Raw genomic sequence first — 7,883 nt, 5'->3', positions numbered from 1 at the left:
TACTGTCCCAGGCCCGATCTCAAAGCAGAGGCCCTATTGGGATGAGTTTGTACAGTACAAGACTTCGGAAGAGGGTGTGAGTCGGGTGATAAAGAACCAACGTAATGCCCAACAGAAGACATACCACCATACCTTGGGATCAGGTGGCTACCCGACTGCCATTAAGAAGTGGAACAAAATGGAAGCAGACCTTCTTGCCAAGGGTATCAGACCAGAATCACTCGAGTGGGGAGAACGTGCAAAGAATTGGTTTTTCGGTCATGGGGGAACACTAGACCAGGAGACAGGGAAGTGCGTTTATGGCGCAAGACTGCAAGAAGCAGCAGAAAGATTGTTTTATGCTCAGAGAGCTACTGCTAGTGGTGTGTTCAGGCCCAACAGAGAGAAGGATGAGCTGACATACGCCATCGGGACTATTGAACATGGTGGCCGAACTAGAGGCAAAGGAAGTGTCTCGTGGGAGCATGGATTCCCTCAGGACAGACCTTCCTACAGAAGTCGCCAGAGAAAGAAGGAAGAAGAGGCACAGCGGCTCCAGAGGTTGGAGGAAGCGGTGCGTGAAGCACAGGAGCGGGAAAAAAACCTTGAAGCGAGAATGCAGGAGGAAATCAAAAGGCAAGTGCAAATAGCAGTGAGTGCAAGCAAGCAGGCATCAGAGCCAGGAATCAACATTAGCCAATCTGTTCAGTTGAAAAGCAGCTACGCTTCCACGGAGATACCAAATCAAGGGGACATAGGACTGCGCTTCCCTGTGGATGACGTCACTGAACCTTGTACAACGTGTGAGCTACACATTCCGAAGGAGAATTCCACAATCAAGGTGGCTATCGGTCTTGTTAATCCTATCGACCGAACCAAGACACCAAGGATTCATGGGAATATAATCCAAGAAGGATATGCTACCATCTCGGTAGATAAAGCTGAAAAAGGTTTTAGTGATTTGCCTCTTGACATTCCTGGAGGTGATGGCGAGAAGACTCTAGGAGAAGCGGAGAAGACATTCATTCTATGGCGCAAGCGCTACATCATCATTCTAGGGATGTCGGCTCCACCTCCTCCTGAACTACCTCACCATAGGTACGTGCGGATGAAAACACTACATCATTAATTTGTATTGGCTTAAATAATTAACAATCTTCTCATAATAATATGTCATTCCTTTTTTTGTAGCAGATCCTCCCCCAACCTAAATCCAATTGTTCAATCGCCAGATCATCATAGTGCTCTGTACGATGACATTGTGTTGGAAGACGAGGCTGCATCCACACCCTCTCCAAGGAGGTCTCCAACACCGCAGCCGCCACCTCCAAGGAGGTCTCCAACGCCGCTGCCAACACCTCCAAGGAGGTCTCCAACGCCTCCCCCGCCCCCGCCTACCAAGAAGCCTAGCAAGAGGCCAGCCCCTCAAACGAAGAACCAGTCCCCGCCTGCAAAGAAAGCCACCGTGAAACCAAGGGCTATTCCCAAAATAATATCTGAAGAGAAGGAAGAAGGAACTGATGCATATAAAAAAGACATGTCTAGATTCTATGACAAACTTAAAATGAATCAAGAAGCAAGGAGAAACCCGGAGAAACCGTACTTCTTTGTAGCTCCAGATATTTTAAGAAAAAAGGTGACTTCTTACCAGCAACAACAGCGGGAATCTCGTAAGCCATCCAAATCAACGTTATCAAACTATGACCGCACTCTCACCAAGTCAATTGAGGCGGCACAAAAAAAGAAGCGGGCAGGGAAAGGAGTTGCCCAACTCGGACAACAAGCGCACCAATCAATCCTCCCGCTAGTTGTTGGTAATGAATATGGTTCGAATTTAGGATTAATGCATCAGGCAAACATACCTCCGGATGTCGATTTGGATCACCTTGGTGAATTTCTTGATGAGACTGGTCTCGACCTTTACCAGATGTTTGGTGATGGAAACATTGAGAGTGCGGCGGAGGTTGATATTTGGAAGAAAAAATTTGTACTAGGCCAGAGTCTATACAACCCTCAAGCCTTATCTGATCTGGGGACGCAAATGTACCTGCTAAACAAGTGGTACATGCAGGCGTCTACCAATGGAGACTTCTGCGTTGGTGTCAGAATTAGAGACGAACATTGGTTCCGTGGCGATGATGTTATGTATGTTGACTTTGCAGAATTTCATCAACTATGCCACCTGACCTCTCTGGACAAAGTTATCATTAGCTGCTATTGCCTGTAAGTAATAATTCTTTCGATCCATTATTAAACTCATCATATGTGTGTATATGCATATAAATTATCCTAACAAGTACTATATATATGCAGATTTACAATGACAGAGCTCAGAAAGGAAGGCTGCAATGAAATTGGTTTTGTTGATCCCCATATAGTATTCAAAGACCCAATTACTCCAAAGACTAATTGGAAGTCTGAGTCAGAGAGTAACCTCATGAACTTCTTAGTGAACCAACGCCACAAGAAGGATATACTCTTTCCCTATAACTTCAAGTGAGTGTTAATCATGTCGATCATAGCCTTAATGGCTCATATGTTGATTCTAGTTAATTAATGAGTGTTATGCGTTATATCCTATAAACACATGCAGTAATCACTGGATATTGATGGACATCGATCTGGTGAAAAGTCACTTGATAATCTATGACTCGATGAGAAAACCACAACAAGACTACCAAGATATGATAGATATTATCCAGAGGTAATTTCGGGATCTCTAGCAACTATATATACACACAAACATGATGATTAACTATATCTGATGACGTTGCAAATTTTTTATTGGGCAGTGTTTGGAAAACCTTTATTGAGAAGCAACACATGGAAAAATGCAAAGCGCCACTGAATGTAATCCCATTGAAAGTAAGTCCCTTGAATCGCATCATCTTTATTAATTAAACATATAGCTTTCACCGGATCACCAGATTGGATGACAAATCTTTTTCTCGTAAAGTGGTGTCTGAGGCAGGAACAGGGGAACAACTACTGTTGTTACTATGTTTGCAAGTTTATCAAGGTGCTCTCCCAAAGAACTCCTACAGAGAGACTCAAAGTACGTTAAAAATACACTATATATTCATTTAATTATTATTATTGATTGTGTTACTATGTCTTTATATATATATATATATGTACATATATTAATTTATTTTCCTTTAATTCAAACCTGTAGACTCGATGGTTGGAGGAAAAGGTCATACGGCAAGACCAAATCAAAGCAATTCAAGAGTCTATAGCCGGATTTTTTAATGAGCAGGTCATCGATTCCAAGGGCGAGTTCTACTTCGACCCAACACTGCCATTGAAGCCAAGCTAGAGGATGAGAAGAAACTTGTTATGTCACAACAACTATAATGCAATCTTTTGTAATATATGCACATGAAATAATATAATGTAAAATACACATATGCATGCATGCATGTAAATATATATATGATGCATGCATGCATATATATATATATATATATATATATATATATATATATATATATATATATATATATATATATATATATTTTTCTATGCTTGAATTGTGTGATTTAATACGTTCATTGTGCTTGAACCGAAACATACTATATGCGCGTATAAATGTATAATTAGCAGCGTACAATACGACTTCGAAAACCTATTTTGAAAAGAAAACAAAAAAATGAAAAGAAAAGAAAAAAGAAAAAAACCTTTAGTCCCGGTTCGTATTACCAACCGGGACTAAAGGTGCCGGCCATCGTGGCATGTCAGGAGGCACCTTTAGTCCCGGTTGGTGTTACCCACCGGGACTAAAGGTCCTCCTTTAGTCCCGGTTCCTGACCCGGGACTAAAGGACCCCCCCTTTAGTCCCGGATGCTTGCTCCCGGGTGGGGAACCGGGACTAGAGGGGGTTCCCCACCGGGAGTAAAGCTCGGTTCTCTACCAGTGCTGGCTCCACGGTGGCGACGCCGAGGACGGTGGTGGCACCGAGACGCTGCCCTGGCCTGCGTGGCTCGCCGATCCGAAGCAGCATGGCGAACGCAGCCAGGCGGGCGCGCGCGCGTTCGGTGGCGCACAGGGACAGGGCCCGCTCGCGTCCTCGTCGTCGCACTGCTTCTCCGAGGCCAAGGTGCATGTCGTCGTCGTGGCGCAGGAGCAGGACCAGCAGCAGCAGGTCGCAGCCGCAGCCGCCGTCGTCCCTGAGGCCGCGCTCGTATTCATGCAATACTACCGCAAAAATAGACGGAAACATCAATCTTTGTCCCCTCTTAACTCTGAATCCGTTTAGTTTTGGCACAAGAGTTCGTAACAAATGTTGTAGAGCTACGCGAGATCTTCAACTTTGCTTAAAGTGCCAAAGTCTAATTCGGCCTGGTTGGAGAGATACAAGCTTCTAAAGTGGGGTGGCGCGGCGCCGTCCACCGGCTTCTGCTCGCGGGGCCGCGGGGATGCGGCTGGCCTGCATGGCCACGGCATCATGCCACGTCAGCACCAGAAGCCAACGTGGAATGGTATGGACCTAGATGATACGACGTACAAAGTTTATGGACCCAAAAAGTCACTTTAAAAGTTGATGGACCTAACTGAAACATCCTCACAAGTTAATGGATCCCTGATGCATTTAACTCTTCTAAATATTTGTCTTGTATGTGGTGTCAAATGTAATTGCATTTCCCACTACACCAGTTTGAGTTTTAAGTGTGGCTGGAGATGGTCTGTTGGAGCGGTTGGGCCAGTCGCCACTGTTGGGACACAGATATATGAGCCGCGGAGGCCGACCTACGATTTAGTTGAAAGTACTAACCAAGTTGTGAAAGATGATTTGTAGGCGTTACGGGAAAGAGCCTTCGACTGTAACCTCTGGCCTGGCGAAGGTGCGGGAGCAGAGGCGAAGGCCCCCGAAGCCAATAGACCATGGCCGAGCGTGATGCGAAGACCGGGCATCAAGGACGAAGGTCTAGGTGACACGTGTGGACCGCAGGGCTGAGGTGAAAACGCTAAAGGTGGAGGTTCTGATGGGCTTAGCCAGGCTTCCGCAGAGGTCTGAGAAGGAGCCCTAAAGATGCAGATGGGCTGCTAGCAGGCCAGCGGTTAAAGCCCATGAAGTAAAGGCAGTTGAGATGAAGAAAGACGGAAATGCCCACTAATAGTTTATGCTTGCATAGGAATATTCATAAGGATATCCGTTAGCTGTCGTGGGGCTGAGATGTAAAGTAGCAACCCAAGGAATATTGTCCTATAAAATGGGGAGCTAGAACCCATATAAGGGGGGTTGGTGAATGAATTCATGAAACCCTAATCGTGTCTAGACCCACCTGTCCGATTACCTTCACCTGGAGCCTCCGCCCGGGTGAAGATCCTGAATCCTCCGACTTGTCGGAAACCCGGTTTAATTTTCGAACATTGACTGCCCGCCTTTCCAACAGCCAGTACCCATCCGTCGCTACAAATCAACAATTTGTAGGGGAGGTTGGCCAGCCGCCCTTACAAATTGGTTTCTATAAATCCTTTCTTCAGAAATCACAGATTTGGCTCAAAAAAAATAGCAAAAAAACTCCCGCAAGGCCCCATCGGGCAGCCACGCGAGATTTTTTGCACAAAAAATGCGCGCATCATGGACACAAAGGGTCGACCCCATGACCTCCCACTTCGCGCGTTACTTCTTTAACCACTCCACGCCACACTCACTTGTGTGTATATCAGATATTTTTTCGCCTCATATTATACTCAATCGAATTTAAAATGAGTGTTTGGGACTTTAAATGAACTCAAATGAAAATGTCATCAACTATAAAGTTGTATAAATTTTCGGGATCTACAACTTTGGTTTTGATCGTTTCTCCATCCGAGGTTGTTTGGAAAATTCGAATTTTATTTAAATGTAAAAATTTAGAATTAATTATCCTTAGCTCGATGATTTCAAATGAAAATGTTGTCAATTGCAAAGTTGTTTAACTTTTTAAGATCTGTAACTTTTGTTTTTGTTGTTTCACCATCCGAGGTTGTTTGAAAAATTCAAATTTTAAATGTACAAAATTCAGACGTAATTATCCTTAGCTAGATGGTTTGCAATGAATATGTTGTCAACTACAAAGTTGTTTAACTTCTCGAGATCTACAACTTTTGTTTTGGTTGTTTCTCCATCCCAGGTTATTTAAAAATTTAAATTTGAAATATGACAAATTCAAACGTAGTTTTCCTTAAATATATTATCTCAAATGAAAAAGTTGTCAACTATAAAGTTGTATACGTTATCGAGTCTATAGTTTTGTTTTGGTCGTTTCTCCATCAAAGAATGTTTAAAAATTTTGAATCTCAATACGTAGCTTTTACTATTCGGCGCCCATTTGTATGCAGCTTTAGACATAGCCGTGCCTACAAATCCATGGGGCGGCTAGATATAGTGCTGCTCCTACAAATAGAACCATTTCTAGGAGCGTCTAAAAATACTAGGAGCATTTGTAGGGGTGGCTCGTTTTTGGAATCATTTGTTGGGCCGGTTTTAAATTTGAGCCGCCCCTAAAGAAAAGGAGGCGTTGCTACAAATACTTTGTGTAGTTGTGTCCAATTCCGCAACTCTCCCAGCACGCTTGCGTGGCTCCAAAAGAGGTTCTGAATGATACCTTCACCATCACATTCAGAATCCCAAAAGAATTGGGGGTTATCTTCCTTGCACTACCAGAATCAACGAGTTTCCCTACGATTTACCGTGCAGTTTTTTACCATCCTAGGCAAAGATCTCTTCCGCTAGAGTTCGTTGGTAGACCAGTAGGGAAACTTGTCTTTCCCTTGGAACTTCGCTCTTTCTCGACGAAGAAGGGCACCGCCAAAAATGGTACTTTGCCACATTGGTGGTGACGTTTTTGAGGGCTCCGCCCCAACAGTCATTTATTTTATATTATACTATATATGACTATAAAATTATGATTACTACTGGATATTATAATTGATTATAAATCTAATAGTATCAAGCTAGTATTAGAATGGGGTTAATATATAATTACCTCGTCTAGGTGCTTGGTCCTACTGGGCGGGTGGACTGGTAGACCAGTAGACGGGGCGAGTGATAGGGAGAGAAATTCTCAGCCAGCGCAAAGCCCAAAGACCAAGACTTGGCACCAGCTGTGATATATGGATGCTGGCTTGCCACTTGCCGTTGGTACGTGTGGCTTGCATAGTTGCATCGCAAGGCAGGACAACTGAGCCCTGCCGCGCTGGGCTGCCGGGTCATCGGGTCATCGGTGTAGGCTGGCCAAAAATCGCCTGCAAAGAGAGAGACGGGCGCCAAATCGTCGGGTCATCGGTCGGCGCCGACGGTACACCCCTGCAGCGGACGGAAAGTAACATGTACGAACGTACGGGAAAGGAAAGAGCGGGGTGGTGGCAGCTGCGTCGATTCCACATATGCATGCTCCGCAATGATGAGTCAGTCTTATCACCTCTCCACGTGAAAGAAAAAGTAGCAAGGAGACAGAACGGCACTACGCAACCGTATGCAGCCGGAGAGTAGTCTGCCGTTTCACACGGATTAGATAGCTTGTTGGACTAATACTCTTCTTTTTTGAAAGCGCCACCTTGGCGCGGCCTTCCTGGAGGCCAAGGTGCGGCGCGGGGCTGCTTCCCACCCTTGGCACCTAGCCACTAAGCCACTGGCCTGTCCGTTTGGTTGGACTAGTACTCGAGGACACCTAAAAAAATTTTGGATTTATTTTTTGTTTAAAATTTGATTAGAGCCATACGTTTATATATCATAACATGGTAAATGCCTGTGCGTTGCATCGGGTGAGAAAAAATTATCACGAGATAATATATAGTGCCATCAACATACAATTGCCTAAGGATCAATTATAGATGTCACCATTTTTTGCAGGCACCTCTTTTACCTGTCCTTCCATGCTATGAAGCTTCACATGAATAGAATTTGGCCTTTAATT

Source organism: Miscanthus floridulus, chromosome 9 (assembly GCF_019320115.1).
Source record: "Miscanthus floridulus cultivar M001 chromosome 9, ASM1932011v1, whole genome shotgun sequence".
NCBI classification, from domain to species: Eukaryota; Viridiplantae; Streptophyta; class Magnoliopsida; order Poales; family Poaceae; genus Miscanthus; species Miscanthus floridulus.
Note: the sequence above shows the minus strand (reverse complement) of the source record.